This window comes from Chiloscyllium plagiosum, unplaced genomic scaffold, assembly GCF_037043375.1.
Source record: "Chiloscyllium plagiosum isolate Xiang-an unplaced genomic scaffold, Cpla_swu_hap1 HiC_scaffold_27, whole genome shotgun sequence".
Classification (NCBI taxonomy): Eukaryota; Metazoa; Chordata; class Chondrichthyes; order Orectolobiformes; family Hemiscylliidae; genus Chiloscyllium; species Chiloscyllium plagiosum.
In genome coordinates, this window is record NW_028270165.1 from 88,763,017 (window position 1) to 88,789,522 (window position 26,506).

General features: G+C 47.7%; 1 protein-coding gene and 2 non-coding genes across 3 annotated transcripts in view; 1 reads left to right on the plus strand and 2 right to left on the minus strand.

The window, feature by feature from the left end:
- Positions 1–26,506, minus strand: part of LOC148144928 (uncharacterized) — a 94,422-nt gene that overhangs the window by 37,286 nt on the left and 30,630 nt on the right. The window lies entirely within an intron of this gene.
- On the plus strand, positions 9,868–9,957 carry trnap-ugg (transfer RNA proline (anticodon UGG)). The gene is given in 2 exon segments: positions 9,868–9,903; positions 9,922–9,957. It is a non-coding gene; the product is annotated as a tRNA-Pro (tRNA).
- On the minus strand, positions 14,873–14,944 carry trnaw-cca (transfer RNA tryptophan (anticodon CCA)). The gene has a single exon. It is a non-coding gene; the product is annotated as a tRNA-Trp (tRNA).

A 26,506-nucleotide genomic window follows, 5' to 3' on the forward strand; every position in this document is an offset into this window, starting at 1 on the left:
TTTCAGGATCAGGGAGCAAATATTTTCAGGTGAGTAGAGAAAGATTTTACCAAGACAGGACAAGGATCGTTTTTTAAGAGAGTGGTCTGAGAGCAGAATGAATGTCCAGAAGAAGTCATAGAGTCATAGAGATGTACAGCACAGAAACAGACTGTTTGGTCCAACTTGTCCATGCTGGCCAACTGCCCCAAAACAATCTAGTCCCACCTGACCGCACACGGCCCCATATCCCTCCAAACCCTTCCTATTCATATACCTAACCAAATGCCTTTTAAATGTTGCAATTGTACTAGACTTCACCACTTCCTCTGGCAGTTCATTCAATAAACGTACAATCCTCTGCGTGAAAACGTTGCCCCTTAGATCTATTTTGTATCTTTCCCCTCCAACGATAAACCCATGCCTTCTCGTGCTGGACTACCCCACCCCAGGAAAAGGACTTTGTCTATTTATCCTATCCATACTCCTCATGATTTTATACACGTACAGCTACAACGTTGAAAAGACATTTAGATAAGTACATGAATATGAAAGTCTCAAAGGTTTATGGGCCAAACACTGGTAGGTGGGACGAGTTTAGTTTGAGAACATACTCAGCACGGACTAGTTGGATGAAGGGTCTATTCAGTGCTGTCAGACTCTGTGACTGACCTGTACTGGTCTTAAAACCATTTTCCTACCTCCCCCCATAACCATCCACTTCTTTGTTGTTCAAAACTCAGATGAACTTAGCCTTGAATATATTCAATGACCCCACTTCTGAACTGAATTCCTCTTCGTAATATACCACTTGCCTCGCTCTTTGCCTGCTGCATCTGCCCGACAACTGGCATTGACTGGTGTGGAGGGACTCTCAGACCCCGTTGTACATCCATACATCATTCCTGATGAAGGGCTTGTCCCCGAAACGTTCACTGTCCTGCTTCTCAGATGCTGCCTGACCTGTTGTGCTTTTCCAGTGCCACATTTTTCGACTTTCACCTCTATTCCTCACTTTCTCCACATTCCAATATATCACCATTTAAACAATGCACTGCTTTTTTTTAAACAGCCAAGGCGATAACTTCACATTGCGGCACTGCACGTGCCATGTGTTTGCCAATTGAGATATAGACCTGGACCAACTTCGGGAAGAGGCAAAACACTGAGTTCTGAACAAAAACCGTAGCACACTCAAAACGTCGGCTCTGTTTACCTTTCCACAGATGCTGCTCGACCCGTTGGTTTTCTGCAGTATTCGCTGTGTTTGAACTTACAGAAGACAATGGTAATTCTAGGCGGGGCAGGTTGAATTATGAATTGAATAGATGCTTCCTCAACGAGAGTGTGCGGACAATGCCCGGGGCTGTCTCTGTGGCGCAATTGGTCAGCGCATTCGGCTATTAACCGGACGGTTGTTCGGGCTCCTACAGCTTTCTTGTCTGCAAAGATGCGCGTTTTTCATGGTGTCAGGAAAATATTTCCCAAACGGAAATCTTTTCCACTGAGGAAGCACAAAGGGGTTTCTGAATTGATTGAATTTCTAACATAAAGGAGTGCGGATGCTGAGAGTCCGAGACAGAAGGCGAAAGTGCTAGAGCAACTCAGTAGGTTTGGCTGTACCTGGATGAGGGAAAAAAAAGTCCTGAAATGTTGTCTCTGATTCTCTTTCTACAGATGCTGCCTGACCTGCTGAGTTGCTCCTGCAATTTCTGGTTTTGTTTTTAACTGAACGTCCATTTCATCTTTCGGGATGAAACACCCAGACTCGCCATTAGCAGATATTTAACCCTTTCGAAACCTGTGAAGTGATTGGATTCAAACAAACTCTGTAATGATTTACTCTTTCTCAGCTCCACAGGCAGAGAGACCTGGGAAATGAAGCTGTCAGTGTGGTTCTGTATTGGTGGGCCGAGTGGTGAATGCGATGGATATGAAATCCATTGCGGTTTCCCCACGCAGGTGTGAACCCTGCCGGCTACAGTTGAGAACTGTCGTCAAAAAGAAAGGGAGATTGCTCCACGGCTTTTTGAAAGATGCAAATCAGTGGGGGGGTTGAAATATTTCAATCACATTGGGACTGGTCGGGAATCTGCAACCCACTGCCTGTCAGGGTGGAACAAGCAGATACCCACAGAGCTGCTTTTGAGGATATGAGCCAAGTGTTTGGAAATGAGACTAGAACAGTGAGGGGAGTGAAGTCGTGGTCAAAATGAAGCAGGCACCTGAGGACAAAGGTGTTTTATTTGTCAGTTAAAGATACTGATTCACAAAGTTGAGTCGATGGAAGGGAAGCAGTGACGGTGATTATCTTTGGCTGTTTACCTCTACCTCAAAAATTCGGCTGAATTTTAAAGTCACAATGAAAAGAAGTAAAAGTGACATTAGGAAGAACGTTTTCGTACAGGGAGTGGTTAGGGTCAGTAAGTCCCTGTCTGACACTGACAAAGAGGAAGATTCAATGGACACAAAAGGGAATTCGGTGGTCACGTTCAGATGAGCAGATTGACGCTGAGAAGGCGAGAGAATGAAACGAATAGAGACACACGTTTACTTGAGTGTAGAACCAGCAGAGCGAAGGTGGGCCGCATGGCCACCGTCTGCGCTGTGACACATGTTGTGATTCAGTGTGAAATCACAGTTCGACCAACAGAATGTGGGAATTTAGAAATAAGTTTATATTTACACAGCCTCCATATGTCTGCGAAACAGCATATTACACGGCAGCAGTGGAGGTCTTTCACATCAGGCTCGAACGTGCCTGCCGCGTGCCAGACGAAAACCTGAAGTGTTCTGTGGAAGGGGCGCCGCGTGTGGCAGCAGAGTGGCGCAGCGGGAGCGTGCTAGGCCCATAATCGATGGATCGAAACCGTCGTCTGCTTGTTGTTCAATGTCACCTCGAGCTGCTTTCCTTAAGATCGGTGCTCTCTTCTGCAAGCTGCCTGCCTTTGCGTCAACTTACCGAGTGTCCAAATGTCGCATATCGATGCACTCGCCAAATCCACTCAACTCATGTGGCAAGATTTTAGAGGTCTCAGTGATAGTCTGTACTTCGTCTGTTTCCTCTGAACTGAATCGCAAACCCAGTTCTCTGCGATGCCAATCAGCTGGTAAAGTTGAAACACATGCCTTGCGGTTTCGTCCCTTCCTTGCAGTAATTCGGCACCCTGGTTCAGACGAGAATGACAAGCATCACGATTCAGACATAGTCCCCTACTATTAGGACGGATACCACCGATTGTGAATAACCTCAGAGAGAGAGACAAGTGACAGACAGTCGCCGTGGACTCGATGGGCTGAACGGCATCTGTCTGCGCGAGAATGATGCGACGTGTTTATGCCGTCCCACTGCCTGTCTCTGGGACAGAGAGGCTGAGGGAGCAAAACTGGTTCATTTTTAACCGTCCCTTCCGTGTTGGACTGCCTGCAGTCCCTCAGCTCAGAGCCGTGGGGATGACTCTCAGTGAGTGAAGGTTTCACTCGGATTCTCTTCATCTGGGACACTTTGGGGCTCAGATGTTAACTGCTGCGCGATCGCAGCAAAGAAAGCGATGCCCACTTTGCAATAGACTTTCTGTAAGATCGCTGCGTGAAGACGATTTCTGAACACCAAGAAGGCTGCACAGCAATGTGAATTTACCTGGGCGAAGAGTTCTCGGTGTCCATTTCTTTCTGTCCTGCCAGTACAGCATCTTTCTATCTCTCCGATAACAGACCCTTGGAGAAAGTTCACAATCAAAGTTGTTCATGTTCCCCGCATTAATGTAACTGACACCTCTCACTCCAAGGGTTTCTGAGAGAGAGAGAGAGTGAGAGAGCAGAAGAGCGAATGGACTCTCCCCGCCCCCCACCGTACACCCCTTCCCACCCCCCAGAACAACGTGCAAGTAGAAATAAAATGGTTTCATTATCCACCAGTGGAGATAGTCCAGTTCCTGGGGATCAGACAAAGTGGGCATTCTGCCCCGGGGCAGAATGACAAGCAGATGTTCTGGAAACGCTTTGCTGCTTGCAATTCTTGCAGCAATGTGGAATGTACTTCACACTGAGCAAGTTTCAGCTGGTACAGAGTCTCCGATGTACATTGCTGTGTTTGCCGCCAGCTCAGAGAGAGAACAATAGGTTCCACTCTTCCTTCACTCGCAACACCCCACACCCACCTCCCATAGTGCCAAGGCACTTTCCCCTGCAACCGCCGAATGTGTAACACCTGCCCATTTACCTGCTCCCTCCTGAATATCCAAGGGCTCAAACATACCTGCCAGGTGAAGCAGCACTTTTGCCACAACCTAGTCCACTGCATTCGCTGCTCACAGTGTCATTTCCCCAATGTAGCACGAAACATAAACTGGGTGACTGCTTCGCAGAACATCCCGGTTCTGCCCGCAGAAATAAAGGCCCTGACCTTGCGGTTGCCTGCCACTTTAACACATCACCCTGTTCCCTGGCCAACATCTCTGTCTCAGGCTTGCAGCAGTGTTCCCGCTCCAGATGAAAGAACAGCACCTCATTTTCCACTTGGAGACCATACAGCCCTCCAGTCTTCAATATCGAGTTCCATAACTTTAGGGCCTGAACTCCCCCATGTCCTTGACCCCCTACCACACAAACGACTCCTTGTTATCACCTCGTCTGCTAGGACACACTACGTATTGTTAGCCGCTAACAGTCTCCATTCGCCCTCTCACGCGGATCGTTATTCACTCCTACGTCCTTCCTATTGTTCTCTCTCTGAGCTGGCGGCAAACGCAGCAATGGACACTAGAGACTCTGAACGAGCTGAAACTTCCTCAGTGTGAAGTACATTCCACATTGCTCCAAGAATTGCAAGCAGCAAAGCGTTTCCAGAACATCTGCTTGCCATTCTGTCCCCGGGGCGCTGATATTTGTCTCATCCCCAGGAACTGGACTACCTCCACTGGCGGATAATTAAACCATTTCATTTCTACTTGCACGTTGTTCTGGGGGTGGGACGAGGTGTAGGGTGGGGGGCGGGTAGAGTCCATTCGCTCTTCTGCTCTCTCTCTCTCTCTCTCTCTGAAACCCTTGGGGTGAGAGGTGTCAGTTACATTAATGCGGGGAACATGAACAACTTTGATTGTGAACTTTCTCCAAGGGTCTGTTATCGTGGAGATAGAAAGATGCTGTGCTGGCAGGACAGAAAGAAATAGATACCAAGGACTCTTCGCCCAGGTAAATTCAATTGTTGTGCAGCCTTCTTGCTGTTCAGAAATCGTCTTCACGCAGCAATCTTACGGAAAGTCTATTGCAAAGTGGGCATCGCTTTCTTTGCTGCGACCGCGCAGCAGTTAACATCTGAGCCCCAAGTGTCCCAGATGAAGAGAATCCGTGTGAAACCTTCACTCACTGAGAGTCATCTCCATGGCCCTGAGCTGAGGGACTGCAGGCAGTCCAACACGGAAGGGACGGTTAAAAATGAACCAGTTTTGCTCCCTCAGCCTCTCTGTCCCAGAGACAGGCAGTGGGAAGGCACAAACACGTAGCATCATTCTCGCGCACAGAAGCTGTTCAGCCCATCGAGTCCACGGCGATTCTCTGTCACTTGCCTCTCTCTGAAGTTATTCAATTTGGTGATCTGTCCTAATCGTGGGGGAATGTGTCTGAGTCATAATGCGGTTTCTGACAAGCCGACCGTTTTATCATTCACGTCCGAACCGGCATGGCGAATTACTACAGGGAATGGACAAAAACGTAAGGCATGTGTTTCAACTTTATCAGCTCATTGACATCTCAGAAAAGTGGTTTCACAATTCACTTCAGAGGAACTCGACGGAGAACAGGAGAAGACCACTCAGACCTCCAGAAGCGAGTCACTTCGCCTGCGTGAATTTGGCGAGTCTATCAGTACGATACATGTCACTCAGACACTCGAAGTTTTGGGGAGCAGATGCAAAGGAAAGATATAGAACAGAGACTCACGACAAAGGAAAGCTGCTCAAGGAGAGTTTGAGCAATAGCAATAGAGGATGGTCTCGAGCTATGGGCCTCTGGGTTGTGGGGCCCGCACGCTTTTGTTGCGTCACTCTGTGTTTAGTATGCCGTGCGTTTTCTCAGAACCCTTCAGCTTTTCGACAGTCATCTGGCATGCACGTTCCAGACTCATATCAAAGATCTCCACTGCTGTTATGTAATATACTGCTGCGCAGAGGTGTGCAGGCTGTGTTAATATGAACATTCTGTTGGTCGAACATGACCACCGAATTCGATTTTGTGTCCATTGAATCTGCCCCTTTATCACTGTCAGACAGGGATTTACTGACCCTAACCATTCCTTGTACGAAAACGTTCTTCCGAAGGTCACTTTTACTTCTTTTCCTCATGAATTTAAAACGCTGCCGAATCGTTCTCGATCCTTTCAGGCGTGGGAACACTTTCACGACATTGTTTCCAATCTCTAGTCCCCTCATGACTTGGAAAACTTGCCACGCCGGATTTCAAACTTCTGTTCTCCGAGGAGAGCTGTCCCAATTTTCCAAACTACCTTCATCGCTGACCTTCCTCAAACACGGGACCACTCACGTCAATCTGTTCAACGCTATCTCCAATCATTTCACTTCCCCGCTACCTGCCCCATTCGTACTCCAGGGAGCCCAGCCTCGTTTATCGAAGGTGCCTTTTGAGAAGTTTAATCGGGCATTTTTGCACAAGTCAAGAAAGCCGGGATCTCTCGCAAGTCTGCCCGTTAGAAGACCCAATGCGAGAATCATACCCCTAGACCAACGAGCCACAGGCCGCTGGCTCCAGCACCTCCTGAACCAGCTGAGACTTGCTCAGTGTGAAATACATTCGCCATTGTTCTCAGAATTGCAAGCAGCAAAAGAGTTTCCAGAACAGTGGTTCTCATTCTGTCACCCTGCTCATTTTGTTCATTTTCAAATGAACAAAACCACCAGGTCTAGTCCATCTGTGGAGAGAAAGGAGAGATAATGTTTTGAGCCCAACGATCCGTCTTCGGAACTGATGGAATGAGTGGGCGGGTAAAGACCGTGGAAGAAGGTGGACAGGTTCTAAAATGATTGAACTCGGCGTTGGGTCCTGAAGGCAGCACGGTCTCTCAGGAGAAAATGAGGTTCCGCTCTTCCAGCTTGCGCTGTGCCTTTTGGGAGCACTGCAGCAAATCAGAGACTGAAATGGTGTCATGGGAACACAGTGGGAAGTTGAAGTGACAGGAAACTGGAAGCTAACGGTCTATGGGAGAAAGGACACAGAACGGGGGATGTGCTACAAAAGTGTACAGAAAAGCCACACCCCCAGACCAGACCCTGAACTACAACCATCAAAACACAGACAAGAGAAGCTGCATGAGGACGCTGTTCCAAAGGGTGACGACACACTGCAGCACTGCCGACCTGTGAAAGGAAGAAGGACACGTCTACAGAGGCTTCACCAGGAACGGATATGCCCGCAACTTCATCCACAAGGGCCGAGCAGACAAACAACGAGACAAGGATCTGCCACTACCCAACACACTCACCACTTTACCTTATATAATAAACCTCACAGAACTAATAGCCAGACATCTCCGACCACTCGGATTCATGACAGCCCATAAACTGACAGCCACGCTCAGACAATAACTCACCAGAACAAAAGACTCAACCACATCATGTGGAAAACAAATATAGTTTACAAGATTCCATGCAAAGGCTGCACGAAAGGTCGACAGTACAGGACAAACAGGCAGACAACTAGCAATCTGTAACCATGAACAACATCTACCCATTAAACACTATCTCTGGTACCCACACAAACACAGATGACAAGGACGATAAAATCGACTGGGACAGCACAACGGTCATAGTACATCTGAACAGAGGTCAGCCAGAGAAATTCAACAAACACGGCACTCATCCACGGACTCCACCAATAAACACATTGACATATGCCAATCACTGCAGCGAACAATCGGAATGGTCAAACAAAAGCAGCAGAAACAGAACCAAATACATTCCAGAAGACACAGTACAGCAGCGCTTCACAGGTGGCTCCAACGCACTGAAGATGTCAACTAGACAGAGGATGTAACGCCTGCAAATCAACTTCCCAGCTCGTCGAGCTGCGACAACGGGCAGCTGAGCTACAAAGCTTTCCGCAAATCTTGAACGGAAGTGTAATTCCTGCCGAAATTTGAGAGCATCCTGTTTATGTCACTCAGTTCCTGCAAGCAAAAACTTTGTTGTGATTCTGTTCGCCGAGCTGGGAATTTGTGTTGCAGACGTTTCGTCCCCTGTCTAGGTGACATCCTCAGTGCTTGGGAGGCTCCTGTGAAGCGCTTCTGTGCTGTTTCCTCCGGCATTTATAGTGATCTGTATTAGATTAGATTACTTACAGTGTGGAAACAGGCCCTTCGGCCCAACAAGTCCACACCGACCCGCCCAGACCCATTCCCCTACATTTACCGCTGCACCTCACACTTCGGGCAGTTTTTTTTTTAGCATGGCCAATTCACCTGACCTGCACATCTTTGGACTGTGGGAGGAAACCGGAGCACCCGGAGGAAACCCACGCAGACACGGGGAGAATGTGCAAACTCCACACAGTCAGTTACCGGAGGCAGGAATTGAACCCGGGTCTCTGGCGCTGTGAGGCAGCAGTGCGAACCACTGTGCCACTGTGCCGCCGTGCCACTTCCGGTTGTCAGTTCCAGCTGTCCGCTGCAGTGGCCGGTATATTGGGTCCAGGTCGATGTGCTTGTTGATAGAATCTGTGGATGAGTGCCATGCCTCTAGGAATTCCCTGGCTGTTCTCTGTTTTGGCTTGTCCTATAATAGTAGTGTTGTCCAGTCAAACTCATGTTGCTTGTCATCTGAGAGAGATCCCGGGTTCAAATCGCCGTTTCGGACGTGAATGACAAGACGGTCCGCATGTCAGAAACCGCATCCCGGGGATAGAATGACAAGCAGATGTTCTGAAAACTCTTTGCTGCTGGCAATTCTTGGAGCAATGTGGAATGTACTTCTCACTGAGCAAGTTTCAGCTGGCTCAGAGTCTCCAGTGTACATTGCTCTCTTTCTCGCCAGCTCTTTCCAATTCACTCAATGTCGGCTTCAGCAGCTTCCCCGTATAACGGCGCACTGTTGTGCACCTCGCCTTCTCATCTGCTTCCCAAAAAACTTCGACGTAAATATTTCACATTGATGCACAGGCCCAATGTGCACAGTTGAGATGACACACTCGTGGAGGTCTGCGGGGTCTTCTCCTGTTCTCTGTACCCTATGGTGAGGAGGGCAATGCTTGTCACTGGTCACTCCGGTGTCAGAGAAAAGTTTAGAAAGAAAACAGTTTAATTTTCTGCCAGTAGAGAGGGCCCGGTTCCTGGGGACAGGCAACCGGCAGCAGAGAGACATAATGAGAAGCAGCTGTTCATAGAGTCATAGAGATGTCCAGCATGGAAACAGACCCTTCGGTCCAACCCGTCCATGTCGATCAGATATCGCACCCCAATCTAGTCCCACCTGCCAGCACCCAGCCCATATACCTCCAAACCCTTCCTATTCATATATCCATCCAAACGCCTCTTAAATGTTGCAATTGTAGCAGCCTCCGCCACTTTCTCTGGCAGCTCATTCCATACACGCACCACCCTCTGCGTGAAAAAGTTGCCCCTTAGGTCTATCTTATATGTTTCCCCTCTCACCCTAAATCTATGCCCTCTAGTTCTTGACTCCCCGACCCCAGGGAAAGGACTTTGCCTATTTATCCTATCCATGCCCCTCATAATTTTGTAAACTTCCATAAAGTCACCCTTCAGCCTCCGACGTTCCAGAGAAAACAGCCCCTGCCTGTTCAATGTCAACTACACTTCACTCTGAGCAAGACTCAGCAGGTTCAAGAGGTAGAGCGGGGGCGCCGGGACTCTGTCTTTGTGGCTCGTTGGTCTAGGGGTATGATTCTCGCTTTGGGTCTTCGACGACGCGGACTTGCGAGAGATCCCGGGTTCAAATCCCGGACGAGCCCGCGTTTCATGACTTGTGCAAACGTGCCTGCTCAATTTTCTCAAAAAGCACCTTCGTTAAACGAGTTTGGGCTCCCTGGCGGACCAATAGGACAGAAAGCAGCGAAGTGAAATGATTGGCGATACCGTTGAATAGGTTGACGTGAGTGATGCGGTGTTTGAGGGCTGTCAGCGATGAGGGTCGATTGGAAATTTGGGACAGCTCTCTTCTGAGAACAGAAGTTTGAAATCTGGCCCCATTGAAGCTTGCGAAGTCTAGACAGAGAAAGTAATGTAGTCATAAATGGTCCCACGCCTGAAAGGATCGGCAACGATTCGGCAGAGTTTTAAAGTCATGAGGAAAAGAACCAAAAGTGACATTAGGAAGAACGCTTTCGTTCAATGAGTGGTTGGGGTCAGTAAATCCCTAACTGACACTGACAAAGAGGCAGATTCATTAGACGCAAACGGGAATCCGGTGGTCATGTTTAAAGTAACAATGTGCAGAATTACATGGAGAAGGCAAGAGAATGATACGAATAGAGACCCACGTTTACTTACTGTGTCGACCCAGCAGAGCGTCTATTCAGAGTGAAATCACAGTTCGACCAACAGAATGTGGGAAGTTAGAAAAAGTTTATATTTACAAAGCCTCCATACGTCTGCGCAACACCATATAAGACGACAGCAGTGGAGATCTTTGACATCAGTCTCGAACGGGCATGCCACACGCCAGACGAAAGGCTGAAGGGACCTGTGGAAATGGGCGGGCATAAGAGCAGAGTGGCGCAGCGGGAGCGTGCTGGGCCCATAACCCAGAGGTCGATGGATAGAAACCATCCTCTGCTATTGTTCAGTGTCTCCTTGAGCGACTTTTCTTTGTGATGGCTCTCTGTTCAGCATTGAGACTTCCTGCGTGTCTGAATGCCCCGTATCATACCGATACTGTCGCGAAACTCACACCGTTCAAGTAACGTGCTTTTGGAGGTCTGAGTGGTCTTCTCCTGTTCTTCGTCGGTTTCCTATGAACTGAATCGCAAACCCACTTCTCTGAGATACCAATGAGCTGAGACGCATACCTTGTGATTTCGTGCCTTCCCTGCCGTAATTCGCCTCGCCGGTTTGGACGTGAAAGAGGATCAGCATGTCAGAAACTGTATCACCATTCAGACACAGTCCCTTAGCATTCGGACAGATATCACTGATTGTGAATAACCTCAGAGAGAGACACGTGGCAGAGAGTCGTCGTGGACACGATGGGCTGGACCGCCTCTGTTGGCGGGAGAACGATGGTACGTGTTTATGCCGTCCCGCTGCCTGTCTCTGGGACAGAGAGGCTGAGGGAGCGACAATGGTTCATTTAACCGTCCCTTCCGTGTTGGACTGCCTGCAGTCCCGCAGCTCATTGCCTTGGGGCTGACTCTCAGTGAGTGAAGGTTTCACTCGGATTCTCTTCATCTGGGGCACTTAGGCTCAGATGTTAACTGCTGCACGGTCGCAGCGATGAAAGCGATGCCCACTTTGCGCGAGATTTTCTGTAAGATTGCTGCGTGAAGACGAATTCTGAACACCAAGCAGGCTGCACAACAATGTACTCATATGAATCTACTTGAGGGAAGAGTCCTCGGTGTCCATTTCTCTCTGCCCCACCAGCACAGCATTTTTCTATCTCTCCGATAACAGACGTTTGGAGGAAATTCACAATCAAAGTTACTCACTTCCCACTCATTAGATTACTTACAGTGTGGAAACAGGCCCTTCGGCCCAACAAGTTCACACTGATCCGCCGAAGCCCAACTCACCCATACCCCTACATTTACCCCTTACCTAACACTACGGGGAATTTAGCATGACCAATTCACCTGACCTGCACATCTTTGGACTGTGGGAGGAACCGGAGCACCCGGAGGAAACCCACGCATATACGGGGAGAACCTGCAAACTCCACACAGTCAGTCGCCTGAGGCGGGAATTTCACTCGGGTCTCTAGCGCTGTGAGGCAGCAGTGCTACCCACTGTGCCACCGTGCCGCCCACAAAGTGTAAGTGATACCTCTCACCCCAAGGGATTGGGAGTTAAAGAGCAGAAGAGCGAATGGACTCTTCCCTCCCTCCAGAAAAGCGGACAAGTAGAAACAAATTGGTTTAATTATCCGCAAGTGGAGATAGACCAGTTCCTGGGGATGAGACAAATATCAGCGCCCCGGGGACAGAATGACAAGCAGATGTTCTGGAAACACTTTGCTGCTTGCAATTCTTGGAGCAATGTGGAATGTATTTCGCACTGAGCAAGTTTCAGCTGGCTCAGAGTCTCTCGTGTACATTGCTCTCTGAGTTTATATTTGCACATCGGCGACATGTCTGCACAACAGCACATGACACTACAGCAGTGAAGATCTTTTGATGTCATTCTCGAACAGGCAAGTCACACGCCAGATGAAAAGCTGAATACTTCTCTGGAAAAGCTACCGTGCAATGCAGGAGAATGGCACAGCGGGTGCATGCTGGGATCATAACCCAGAAGCGAAACCATTTTCTACTACTCACTTAATGTCTTTAGTAGCTTTCCCGTATAACGGCGCTCTGTTCTTTTCCTTGCCATGTCATTTGTTTCCTAAAACTTCGGGTATCTGAGCTCAATATATCACATCGATACACAAGTGAAATTTACACAATTGCGCTGGCACCCTTGTGGAGCTCTGAGTTGTCTTGTCCTGGTCTCTGTCGGTGTGTCCTGATCTCATGTGAAACCTCTGCTCTCAGATGGCAATGAACCGGTGAAATTGAAACACATGACTTGCTGTTTTAGTCCATTTCCCGCAGTAAAGAAACGAACGGTGTAAGAAAAGACTTCCTGCAGGATTGTTGTGTTAAGACAAATTCTGAGCACCAAGCAGGCTGCACCAAAATGCACTGATATCAATTTACCTGAGGGAAGAGTCTCCAGTGTCCATTTCTCTCTGTCCCGACAGCACAGCATCTTTCTATATCTCCGTTAACAGGACCTTTGGAACAAGTTCAAAGTTGCCCATTTCCTACGCAAGTCTGTAACTGACTTCTCCTGCCTCACGTAATAGTGTGAGAGAGCAGAAGAGTGAATGGGCTCTGCCTTCCACCAGCACAGCTTGCAAGTAGAAACGAAATGGTTCAATTATCCACCAGTGGAGAGAGCCCGGTCCCTGGGGACAGGAAAAACAGCAGCGTCCTGGAAGCAGCGAGACAGATTGAGAAGCAGATGTTCTTGAAACTCTTCCCTACTTGCAATTCTGGGAGCAATGCACAATGTATTTCGTACTGAGCAAGTCGCAGCTGCTTCCGGAGGTGGCTGCACCCATGGCTGGTGGCTCGTTAGTCTGGGGTATGATTCTAGCTTTGGGTCTTCGAGCATATGCAGCCGCGTGAGAATTCCCGGGTTCCAATCCCAGGTGAACCATCATTCCTTAAATTGACCTGAGCAAAAATACCTGATGAATTTTCTCAAAAAGCCGCCTCGTGAAATAAGATCGGACTGCCTGAACTAGGGACGGCGCAGAGCTGCCATTGCAGTGAACACGGCGAAGGGAAACACTTGTTCAAAGTGAGAACAAGTATTGCAGATTTTTCGCCCGCGCAATCCGAGTCTGAATGAATCCTCCACCTGTATTACGCTCAATTCTGAGGGTGACACTTCAGGAAGCGGGGAAGTGAAGTGATTGCAGACAGCGCTGAACAGGTTAACGTGAATGGTACCGTCCTGAGGAATGTCAGCAATGAAGGGAGATTGGAAAGTTTGGGGCAGCTGTCTTTGGAGAACAGAGGGCTGAAAGCTGGTCTGATTGAAGTTTTTCACGTCATGAGGGTTTTAGACAGAGGAAATAATGCAGTGAAAATGCTCCCAGGCCTGAAAGGATCGAGAACGATTTGGCAGAGATTTAAAGTCATCAGGAAAATAAATAAAAGTGACATTAGACCGTTTTCGCACAGGGAGTGGGGTCAGTAAGTCGCTGTCTGACAGTGACAGAGAGGCAGATTCAATGGACACAAAAGGGAATTCGGTGGGCATGTTCAATGTAACAATGTGCAGATTTACAGGGAGAAGGCGACAGAATGAGACACTTATTTACATATTGTGTTGAACCAGCAGAGCTAAGGTGGGCTGCGTAGCCTCAGTCTGCGCTGTCACACAATTCGTGTTTCTGAGTGAAATCGGAGTTGGACCAACAGAACGTGGGAAATTTGACAACGGGTATATTCTGCTCAACAGGATACTCCATCACAGCAATGAAGGTGTTTTGACATCATTCTCGAAGGTACATGACACAATGTAGATTCAAAACCGAGCATTCCTTTGAATCACGGAGTAATTTGTTTACAGTTATTCAGTTGAGGTGAGCGGAGTTGCGCATTGGGATCCACTCCAGTTGATAGGTCGAAGCCGTTTTCTCCTGTGTGATAGTCCCACCAGCACTCCAATTTGCTGTGCTTCCAGTCAGTAGATGCAGCTCACTATCCCATACTGATACACGGGCCACGATGACCCAGCTGTGGTGACAAGCTTGTGAATGTCTGAGTGCTCTTCTCCTGTCCTCAGTCTGGCTGCTATGATCCGAATCATCAAACCTCTCTTCCCCGAGAGTCGGAATAAACTGGTGAAGGTGAAACACATCAGTTGCGGTGTGTCCCATGCGCAGGAGGCCCTGCAGTAATTCCCCACGCTGTTTCATCCTCCAAGCAGCATCCTCTCGGTGAATTACGCTTGCCAAAAAAATCGATTGAACCAAATCAGTGTCCGCCACTGGATTTTACTGACACCGTTTATAAAATTCAGGCTCACCGTTAATGTGGAGAGAGGCCGTCAGACGAGAGTGATTGAACGTTTCCGCAAAGAAGATTTGGCTCAACAGACATTCGGAGCAAACGTACTCCTTTATTGATTTGAAATGTAAGAAGTTGACGTTAGTGAGCCTGACGTGATTTGAACACGCACCCTTCTGATCTGGAGTCAGACGCGCTACCGTTGCGCCACAAGCTCACGCATACCCTACACACTCTATTCATGCTTAAGGAAAGTGATCGCACTGCAATGATTTTACGTTATGAGAAACAAGGGAGATCAACAGTTCATGTCTGTTCTGTCTCTCCCTCCTCTCCTTCTGTCTCTCGAAACAATTTCCAACTCTACCTCCATAAAAAGGAGAAAGAACTGTGGATGCTGTGTATCAGAAACAAAAAACAGGAGTTGCCGGTGACCCTTTCACAGAACTGATGGTGATTGGGAAAACGTTGGTTTACATGCAGGAGATAGTGTGTGTGGAAGGGACGAGGATACTATGGGTTTCAGGCCCTAGAATTATTGAATTCGATATTGGGACCAGATGGATGTATGGTCCCCAAGTGTAATATTCGGTGCTCTTCGTTCTGCTGGTGCTGAGCTTCGCTGGAACACTACAGCAAACTTGAGACAGAGATGTTGGCCAGGGAACAGGGTGGGGTGTGGAATTGGCAGGCAACTGGAAGCTCAGGGTCTTTTTTGCAGGTAGAACGTAGATGTTCTGTGCAGCAGTCACCCAGTTTATGCTTCGTTTTCCCCAAATGTAGATGAGACCACATTATGAGCAGCAAATGCAGTAGACTGGGTTGTGGGAAGTGCAGGTAAAGTGCTGCTTCACCTGGAAGGTAAGTTTGGGCCCTTGGATAGTGAGGAGGGAGCAAGTAAATGGGCTGGTGTCACACATTCGGCAGTTACAGGGGAAAGTGCCGTCGGACTATTGGGGTGGGAATGGGGTTAGGGTTGATGGGAATGAAGAAAGAGTGGACACAAGGTATAACTCCTGCCCATTTACCTGTCTGCCAAATATAGGAATTTGTTAAGTGTGTCCAAGGACATTTTCTAATTCACAACATGGATGTACGTACTGGCGAGGGTGCAAAACCTAAGGGCCAGCAACTATAATTCTATGAACATTAGAATAGTGATTGAAAATAATATATCAGATCTAAAAGTTGAAGTTCTAAATTGGAGGAAGACTCAGGTATTAGGCAAGATCTTTCAAAAGCTGATTGGGGGCAGATGTTCACAGGTTAAAGGACTGCTGGAAAATGGGAAGCCTTCAAATATGGGATAACAAGAGTCCAGACACAGAATATTCCTGATTCGGAGATGCTGGTGTTGGACTGGGGTGTACAAAGTTAAAAATCACACAACACAAGGTTATAGTCCAACAGATTTACTTGGAAGCACACAAGCTTTTGGAGCGATGGTCCTTCATCAGGTGATTGTCTGATGTAGACTATATTCCTGTTAGGGTGAAAGGAAAGGCTGGTAGGTTGGGGAATGCTGGATGACGAGAGAAAATGAGATATTGGTTAAGATAAAGAAGGATGCACATATCAGGTATCGGCAGAGAGATCGAGTGAATCCATAGAGAAGAAAGGCAGTATGAGCATACTTAGAGGGATATCATGAGGGCAAAAAGGGGACATGAGATAGCCTTGGCAAATAGAGTCATGGATAATCCAAAGGGATTTTATAAATACATTAAGGACAAAAGGATAACAAGGGAGAGAATACGGCCCTCAAAGATCAGCAAGGCGGCCTTTATGTGGAGCTGCAGTTGATGGGGCGGGGGGTGCGGGATACTGAACGGACATTGTGCACCAGTGTTTACTGTGGAGAAGGGCATGCAAGATATAGAATGTGAGAAAGTAGATGGTGACATGTTGAAAAAATGCCCATATTACAGATGAGAAATTGCTGGATATCTTGATATGCATAAAAGTGGATAAATCCCAAGGACCTGATCAGGAGTACCCTAGAACTCTGTGGAAAACTGGGGAAGTGATTGCTGGGCCTCTTACTGAGATATTTGTATCATTAATAGTCACAGGTGAGGGGCCGGAAGGCGAGAGGGTGGCTAACGTGTTGCCACTATTTAAGAAAGGTGGTAAGGAAAAGCCAGGAAACTATAGACCAGTGAACCTGACATCCGTGATGGGCAAGTTTTTGGAGAGAATCCTGAGAGGCAGGATTTACATGTATTTGGAAAGGCAAGAATTGGTAGGGATAGTCAGCATGGCTTTATGCTTGGGAAATCATGTCTCATGAACATGATTGGGTTTTTTGAAGAAGTAACAAAGTGGATTGATGAGGGCAGAGCGATGGACGTGATCTCTCTGGACTTCAGGAAGGCGTTCATCAAGGTTCCTCATGGGAGACTGGTGAGCAAGGTTTAATCTCATGGCATGCAGGGACAACTAGCCATTTGGATACAGAACTGGCTAGAAGGCAGAAGACAGAGGGTGGTGATGGAGGGTTGCTTTTCAGACTGAAGGCCTGTGACCAATGGTGTGTCATAAGGATTGATGCTGGGTCCGCTACTTTTTGTCATTTATATAAATGATTTTTATGTAAACGGAGGAGGTATAGTTAGCAAGTTTGTAGATGACACCAAAATTGGAGGCGAAGTGGACAGTAAAGAAGGTTACCTCAGATCACAACGGGACCTTGTGCAGATGGGCCAATGGGCTGAGGAATGGCAGTTGGAGGTTAATGTAGATAAATATGAGGTGCTGCATTTTGGAAAAACAAATCAGAACAGGACTTTTACACTTAAGTTCCTTGGAAGTGTTGCTGAACAAAGAGACCTTGGAGTTCAAGTTGATAGTTCCTTAAAAGTAGAGACGCAGGCAGATTGGATAGTAAAGAAGGCGTTTGGTGTGCTTTCCTTTGTTGGTCAGAGCATCGAGGATAGATGTTGGGAGCTCATGTTGCCACTGTACAGAACAGTGGTCAGGCCACGTTTGGAATATTGCATGTAATTTTGGTCTGCTTCCTATCGGAAAGATGTTGTGAAACTAGAAAAGGTGCAGAAAATATTTACAAGGATGTTGCCAGGGTTGGAGGTTGGAGGGTAGGAAGGTTACTATGAATCTGTAATACTGCATTTCCCGCGGCCGGAGTTTTCCCACGGCACAAAGGAGGTTTTCTAAAGTATATTTAAACCCCTTGCTTTGCTTGGACTCAAACTGCATTGACTTGGAGGAGAGTGGGATTTGCAAAGTGTCCTCCACTCCACACGTGCCTCAACTGCAGGACAGCTGTCCGGCCCGCCTCCATTGTGACGTCACAATTCGGATGCAGCCCTGTCAGTTTCAGAGTGAAACTCCTTCCCTCTGGGCAACATCTGGGAGCCAAGCAATGTCTCCCCCTTTCCATATACCATCCTCCAGCAGCCAGGGGAAAGGGGATGTAGGGGTGGGTGAAACATTGTTCACTTGTCGCAAGTGGAGTGAATCCAGGGAGGGAGCAGACACTCCAAAGGTGCTCAAGTACTTTCTATCTCTCTTAAAGCTATTTTCCTTGTGTATTCCCTCAGTTTGGCACGTATACAGTTTGCACCCTAGAAAAGGATTGCTCCTTTCCTCATGTTCACAACTAAAAGGTTAAATTCACAAGGAACTGAGCAGCATTTACGGGATTGGCACATTGCTCAAAAAATATAAGAGGCCTGGGGCCTGTGGCCTGTGACTCGTTGGTCTAGGGGTATGATTCTTGCTTCGGGCCTTCTGGTGCGTGGGCATGCGAGAGATCCTGGGTTCAAATCCCGGACGAGCCCTTGTTTCTTATACTGCCTTGTGCAAAAACGGCCAGTCAATATTCTCAAAAAGCAGCTTCATTAAACGAGATCCGACTGCCTGAATCAGGGATGGGGCAGAGCTCCCGTTACAATGAACGCGGCAGGGGCAGCACATACTCAAAGCGAAAACGCGTTTTACTTCACACAGAGGGTGGTGGGCGTTTGGAACGCGTTGCCAGCAGAGGTGGTAGAGGCAGGCACGGTCGATTCATGAAAGATGCGTCTGGATAAATGCATGAGTGGTGGGGAGTAGAGGGATACAGATGCTTAGGAATTGACCGACAGGTTCAGACAGTACATTTAGATCGGCTCAGGCTTGAAGGGCCTGTTCCTGGGCTGTAAACTTTCTTTGTTCTTTGTTCTATATGGTGTATATCTGATATTGTTGGCTGTTGTAAAAGTTTCTTTGTAATTATTATTCACCTTCTAATGTAGTAATGGAGTTACGTCCTTTTTTGTCATAATTTTTTATTTAATAGGTCAGCAGGAAGTCAATCAGCAATTTTACTGCCTTTCTTTTCTCAAGCAGCCTTAACATTTCATTTTCATATCCTTGATTCAGCTCCATTTCCAGCATCTTTGTAGGCAGTTTGTTCCATGTTATTGTCACTGAAATGAACTTTTCCTCCATGCACAGCCCAGGCTATCTGGCTGCATGAGTGTTTTCAGGTTTCTGTGGCCTGGATAATATGTGATCAGCAGACATCTCGCAATCCACAGGAATTGCCACCAATGTTATGTTCATTAACTGTACTGACAGTGATCACTTATTTTGTGATTTTTCTTTGTAGGGAGACGTGCAGAAAGAAATCTTACAGCAAATGATACAACAACTTCTGACAGCCACTTGATTCATTGGGACTTGAATATCAGCAGCCATTCCAATCAAGAAGGCATGTTTGCTTTTGTTTGTTTGAGAGATTTTGGACAGTCCTGTGGCAGGAAGAATACTGAGACACCGGGTGAGGGAGATTCAGTGCGCTGACTGTGAAAAGTGCTTCAAACCATTTACTCAGCTTGGAGGAATCAAAGTCTCACGCCTCAAGGTGGGAAAGGCTATGTACCCGTTCTGTTTGTAATTTCAATCCCAGAGCATCACAAGGAAAGCTCCCTCCAAAGGGGAAACGTTGGAAATGTGGGGTCTGTGGGAATGGATTCCCTTCCCCATCCCTGCTGGAAACCCACAGACGCATTCACACCGGGAGAGGCCATTCACCTGCTCAGTGTGTCGGAAAGGCTTCAGTCGGATCAGCCAACTGGAGACGCACGAGAGGGTCCACAAGGGAGAAGCCATTCACGTGCCCCATGAACGGGAGGGGGTTCACTCAGTCAGCTGCACTGCTGACCCACCAGCGGCTCCACCTGGAGAGAGGCCGTTCACCTGCTGTAAGCGCCGGAAGTGATTTACCTGCTCCTCCCACCTGCGGAGGCACCAGCGCGTTCACGCGCCATCACAGGGGAATCGAAGGAGCGGTGGCCGAGTGCCAAGTGCTTATGCACGAAACGTCGATTCTCCTGCTCCTTGGATGCTGTCTGACCTGCTGTGCTTTTCCAACACCACACTCTCGACTCTGATCTCCTGCATCTGCATTTTTCATTTTCTCCTCGAGGGCAAGGTTGGACTTGTCTTTTATTCACTCATTCACTCCTTATAGCCTGTCCTTTGTTGTGGCCTAACTGCACATACATCAATGCAAGTTTCAGAAAGATTTCTGCAGCTTTTTGTTTGAAAAAAAATTAAATTCTTCCCGACTTTAATGAAGTTTCTGAATATTTGGTTTTAGTTATTCTCAATTTTAAAAATCAGCTATTTCTCACATGCCGTGTTTCCCAGGTAAAGTCATCACCATCCATTCTCTCTCTTCCCTGAGAAAGACTTCATACAGCGATCAAAGAGGGCTGAGGCACGAGAAAGGACGATTGTGGGGGTGGGACGTGAGGGGGGTCGCTGGTGGTGGTGGAGAAGGGAGGGAAATGGACAGGGGAACAGGCTGGGGTTCAGAGGGTTGGGGGAGAGAATAGAGGATGCAGTGTGAGGAGAGAGAATGGGCAGGGGGCAGTGGATGGGGAGAAAATGGACAAGGGGCAGAATGTGAAGAGAGAGACAGCACAAATGCCACCTTCTCCAGGACTGGTGTCAGTGTCCCACGAACTGGAACCCACTCCTCCCACATTTCTCAAAATACGCGTGGCCAAGGCAGTGGAACCATATCATCCCGACAGGCCATTCACACCGACCTTCCCAACAGCATCCCACTTAGACTCACTCGATTATGCTACAGCCCTGCAGTTCCCCATGGCTTTTTCCTGACGAAGGGTTTTGCCCGAAACGACGAGTCTCCTGCTCCTCGGATGCTCCCTAACCTGCTGTGCTTTTCCAGCTCCACACTCTCGACCCTAATCTCCAGCATCTGCAGTCCTCACTTTCGCCCAGTTAGTGGTGAATGTTCTATTCCTCGTCTTTTCGATCTTTTAAAATCTTTCCCCCACACCCTAAAACCTTACCCTCTAGTTTTGGAATACCTCTATCCCGGGGAAAAGACAGAAACGTTGAGCAGCCAGACAAAATGAAAAAGAAATAAAATGTGGAGGGACAGGGAAAAGAAATCGACAAAATAAAATAGCTTCGGCATTTTTCTCTCGTATTCGCATTTGGACGCTTAATATTTGTCATGATCGGGAGGTGCCCGTGTTGGACTAAGGTGTACGAAGTTAAAAATCACACAACACCAGGTTACATAGAACATAGAACATAGAAGAATACAGCGCAGTACAGGCCCTTCGGCCCTCGATGTTGCGCCGATCCAAGCCCACCTAACCTACACTAGCCCACTATCCTCCATATGCCTATCCAATGCCCGCTTAAATGCCCATAATGAGGGAGAGTCCAACACTGCTACTGGCAGGGCATTCCATGAACTCACGACTCGCTGAGTAAAGAACCTACCCCTAACATCTGTCCTATACCTACCCCCCCCCCCGCCCTTAATTTAAAGCTATGCCCCCTTGTAATAGCTGACTCCATACGAGGAAAAAGATTCTCACTGTCGACCCTATCTAAACCCCTAATCATCTTATACACCTCTATGAAGTCACCCCTAAACCTTCTTTTCTCCAATGAAAACAACCCCAAGTGCCTCAGCCTTTCCTCATACGATCTTTCTACCATACCAGGCAACATCCTGGTAAACCTCCTCTGCACCCGTTCCAGTGCCTCCACATCCTTCCTATAGTATGGCGACCAAAAGTGCACACAATACTCCAGATGTGGCCGCACCAGAGTCTTATACAACTGCAACATGACCTCAGTACTCCGGAACTCAATTCCTCTACCAATAAAAGCCAGTACGCCATATGCCTTCTTCACCGCACTATTTACCTGGGTGGCAACTTTCAAAGATTTGTGTACATGGACACCAAGATCCCTCTGCTCATCCACACTACCAAGTATCCGACCGTTAGCCCAGTACCCCATCTTTTTATTACTCTTACCAAAGTGAATCACCTCACACTTAGCTACATTGAACTCCATTTGCCACCTTTCTGCCCAGTTCTGCAGCTTATCTATATCCCGCTGTAACCTGCCACATCCTTCCTCACTGTCTACAACTCCTCCGACTTTCGTATCATCCGCAAACTTGCTCACCCAACTTTCTAACCCCTCCTCCAGGTCATTTATAAAAATGACAAACAGCAATGGTCCCAAAACAGATCCTTGCGGAACACCGCTAGTGACGGCACTCCAAGATGAACCTTTGCCATCAACTACTACCCTCTGTCTTCTTCCAGCCAGCCAACGCCTAATCCAAACCTCCAACTCACCCTCAATGCCATACCTCCGTATTTTTTGCAGTAGTCTACCATGGGGAACCTTATCAAACGCCTTACTAAAATCCATATACACCACATCTACTGCTTTCCCCTCGTCCACCTCCTTAGTCACCTTCTCAAAGAATTCAATAAGGTTTGTGAGGCACAACCTGCCCTTCACAAAACCATGCTGACTATCCTTGATCACATTATTCCTATCCAGATGTTCATAAATCCTATCCCTTACAATTCTCTCTAAGATTTTGCCCACAACAGAAGTGAGACTCACCGGCCTATAGTTACTAGGGTTATGCCTACTCCCCTTCTTGAACAAGGGAACCACATTTGCTAGCCTCCAATCTTCTGTCACTACTCCTGTAGACAACGAGGACATAAAAATTAAGGCCAATGGCTCTGCAATCTCCTCCCTTGCTTCCCAGAGAATCCTAGGATAAATGCCATCAGGTCCAGGGGACTTATCTATTTTCACCCTTTCCAGAATTTCCAACACCTCTTCTCTACATACCTCAAAGCCATCCATTCTACTTAATTGTGACTCAGTACTCACATTGACAACAATGTCCTGTTCCTGATTGAATACTGACGAAAAGTATTCATTCAGTGTCTCCCCAATCTCTTCAGCCTCCACACGCAACTTCCCACTACTATCCTTGACTGGACCTATTCCTACCTTAGTCATTCTTTTATTCCTGACATACCTATAGAAAGCCTTAGGGTTTTCCCTAATCCTACCAACTAAGGACCTTTCATCTCCCCTCCTTGCTGCTCTTAGCTCTCTCTTCAGGTCCTTCCTGGCTACCTTATAACTCTCAATCGCCCCAATTGAACCTTCACGCCTCATCTTTACATAGGCCGCCCTCTTCCATTTAACAAGGGATTCCAATTCCTTATTAAACCACGGCTCCCTCACACGACCCTTTCCTCCCTGCCTGACGGGCACATACTTATCAAGGACACTCAATAGTTGCTCCTTGAACAAGCTCCACATATCAATTACACCCTTGCCTTGAAGCTTACTTTTCCAGGCCACACATCCTAAGTCATGCCTCACAGCATCATAATTTCCCTGCCCCCATCTATAACTCTTGCCCTGTAGTGCACACTTATCCCTCTCCATCACTAGAGTAAAGGTCACCGAATTGTGGTCACTGTCCCCAAAGTGCTCACCTACCTCTAATTCTAACACCTAGCCTGGTTCATTACCCAGAACCAAATCCAGTATGGCCTCACCTCTTGTTGGCCTATCTACATATTGTGTCAGGAAACCCTCCTGCACACATTGGACAAACACTGACCCATCTAACGAACTTGAGCTGTAGCTTTCCCAATTAATATCAGGAAAGTTAAAGTCCCCCATAACAACCACCCTATTACTTTCACTCTTCTCTTGAATCATCCTCGCAATCCTTTCTTCTACATTTCTAGGACTATTAGGAGGCCTGTAAAACACTCCTAACAGGGTGACCTCACCTTTCCTATTCCTAACCTCAGCCCAAACTACCTCAGATGGCGAGTCTTCATCCATCGTCCTTTCCACCGCTGTAATACTATCTTTGACAAGTAATGCCACACCTCCCCCTCTTTTACCCCCACCTCTGACCCTACTAAAACATTTAAACCCTGGAACCTGCAACAGCCAATCCTGTCCCTGTTCTACCCATGTCTCCGTAATAGCCACAACATCGAAGTCCCAGGTACCAACCCACGCTGCAAGTTCACCTACCTTATTTCGTATACTTCTTGCATTGAAGTATACACACTTCAAACCACTTTCCTGTTTACAGGCACCCTCCTTTGAAATTGATGCCATGTTCCTAACCTCCCTACACTCCAGGTCCTGCACCCTAAAGCTACAGTCTGGGTTCCCATGCCCCTGCAGAGTTAGTTTAAACCCCCCCACCCCCCCCAAGAGCACTAGCAAACCTCCCACCAAGGATACTGGTGCCCCTCAGGTTCAGGTGTAGACCATCCTGTTTATAGAGGTCCCACCTTCCCCAGAAAGAACCCCAGTTATCCAAATACCGGAATCCCTCCCTCCTGCACCATCCCTGTAGCCACGCATTTAACTGTTCTCTCTCCCTATTCCTCGACTCTCTATCATGTGGCACGGGTAACAAACCAGAGACAACAACTCTGTTCGTTCTAACTCTGAGCTTCCAACCTAGCTCTCTGAAAGCCTGTCTAACATCCTCGGCACTCCTCCTACCTATGTCATTGGTGCCAATGTGGACCACGACTTCGGGCTGCTCCCCCTCCCCCTTAAGGACCCGGAAAACACGATCAGAGACGTCACGTAACCTTGCACCTGGGAGGCAACATACCAAACGTGAGTCTCTCTCATTCCCACAAAACCTCCTATCTGTGCCCCGAACTATCGAGTCCCCAATTAGTATTGCTCTGCTCTTCTCCACCCTTCCCTTCTGAGTAACGGGGACAGGCTCCGTGCCAGAGGCCTGAGCCCCGTAACTTGCCCCTGGTAAGTCATCCCCCCCACAAGTATCCAAAACGGTATACTTGTTCTTGAGGGGAACGGCCGCAGGGGGTCCCTGCACTTCTCCTGCGCGCTTTTAAAGGGAAAAAAACCTACCCGGCTGCCCCTCCGGTCTTCGTCACTTCCCCCTGCTGCTCCTGCTCTTTCTGTAAAGAGAGAAAAAAACACCGCTGCCCGCTACCGGTAAGTAATTTTAAAACAAACTGTCTTACCTTAGCTGCTGCTCGCACTCAAAAAGTTACAATCCAATAGGTTTGTTCGTAAGCACTAGCTGTCGGAGCGCCGCTCCTTCATCAGGTGGTTGTGGAATATAAGATCTTAAGATCATAAATTCAGTGTCTTACGATGTTATACTCCACAATCAACTGATGAAGGAGCAGGGCTCCGAATGCTAGTGCTTCCAAATAAGTCTGTTGGACTATCACCAGGTGCTTTGTGATTTTTAACTTTAAAATTTGAAACAAATTCCTGCACACTGAGCATGCTCCACGGTGTCAGCAAGTACTGCTCATGACCGCCAGTGTCAGCAAAGCACAGCACATACTCTTGGGAGCGCGTGAGCTCCTTTCCATGGAGCAGTGTAGAACCTTGGAGGACCGGAAGGAGTCTGGTCCTCCTGCCAATCAGAGCCGGCCATTGTCGAAATGCGGAGGTTGGACCATGAGCTCTGAAGCTGCTGCTGCTCTTTTCTCTCTGCATAAGGTTAAACTTCACCCCAGATTGTAACTTCCTTCCTCTGTCTAACATTTGTGAGTACAACAGTGTTTTTCTCACCACTTTTTCATTCTGGGGTTCAAGAGTGAACCGAGGGAGCGGCCAGACTCTGGAAAAGTTGATCTCGGTCTGTGTGTCAACTTGCAAACACATGGAAAATGCAATACCACAATGTGAAGTTCTAGCCTTTGCAGTGTAAAAAAACAGCAGAAATGAGGTGCATTGTTTAAATGGTGATATGTTGAGACGCGGTGAAAAGAGATGCTGGAGATCAGAGTTGAATATTGTGGCGCTGGAAAACTACAGTAGGTCAGGCAGCAACTGAGGAGGAGGAGAGTCGACGTTTCGGGCGCGAGCCCTTCATCAGGAGTGATGTGTGGATAGACAAAGGGCCCTCAGTGTCCTTCCACACCAGTCACTGCCAGTTGTCAGTGCAGCAAGCAATGAGCAAAGCAAGTGGTATATCAGCAAGAGGAATTGAGTTCAGAAGTGGGGATGTCTTCCTGCAGTTAGGTCGGTTATTGAATGTATTCAAGGCTGAGTTCATGTGACTTTGAAGAACAAAGAATTTATAGGAGAAGGCAAGAAAATGGTTTTAAAACCAGTACAGAACAGTTACAGAGTCATACAGCACAGAAAAAATCATTCAGTCGAACCAGTCTATGGTGGAGGTGTTCTGAAAGTAAACTGGTCCCACCTGCCAATGATTGGCCCATATTGGCCCATTGGCAATTTAATGATTTGATTTTGTATCAGAGTCAATTTCAATCACTATCTCTGGTTTATGGTGTGTCAGGGTGGGATCACTGGTACCAGAATTGCATGCAATACTCCAAACGTGGGCTAACCAATGTCTTCTACAGTCGCAACATGACCTCCCGACTCCTGCACTCAGTGCACTGACCAATAAAGGCATACATAT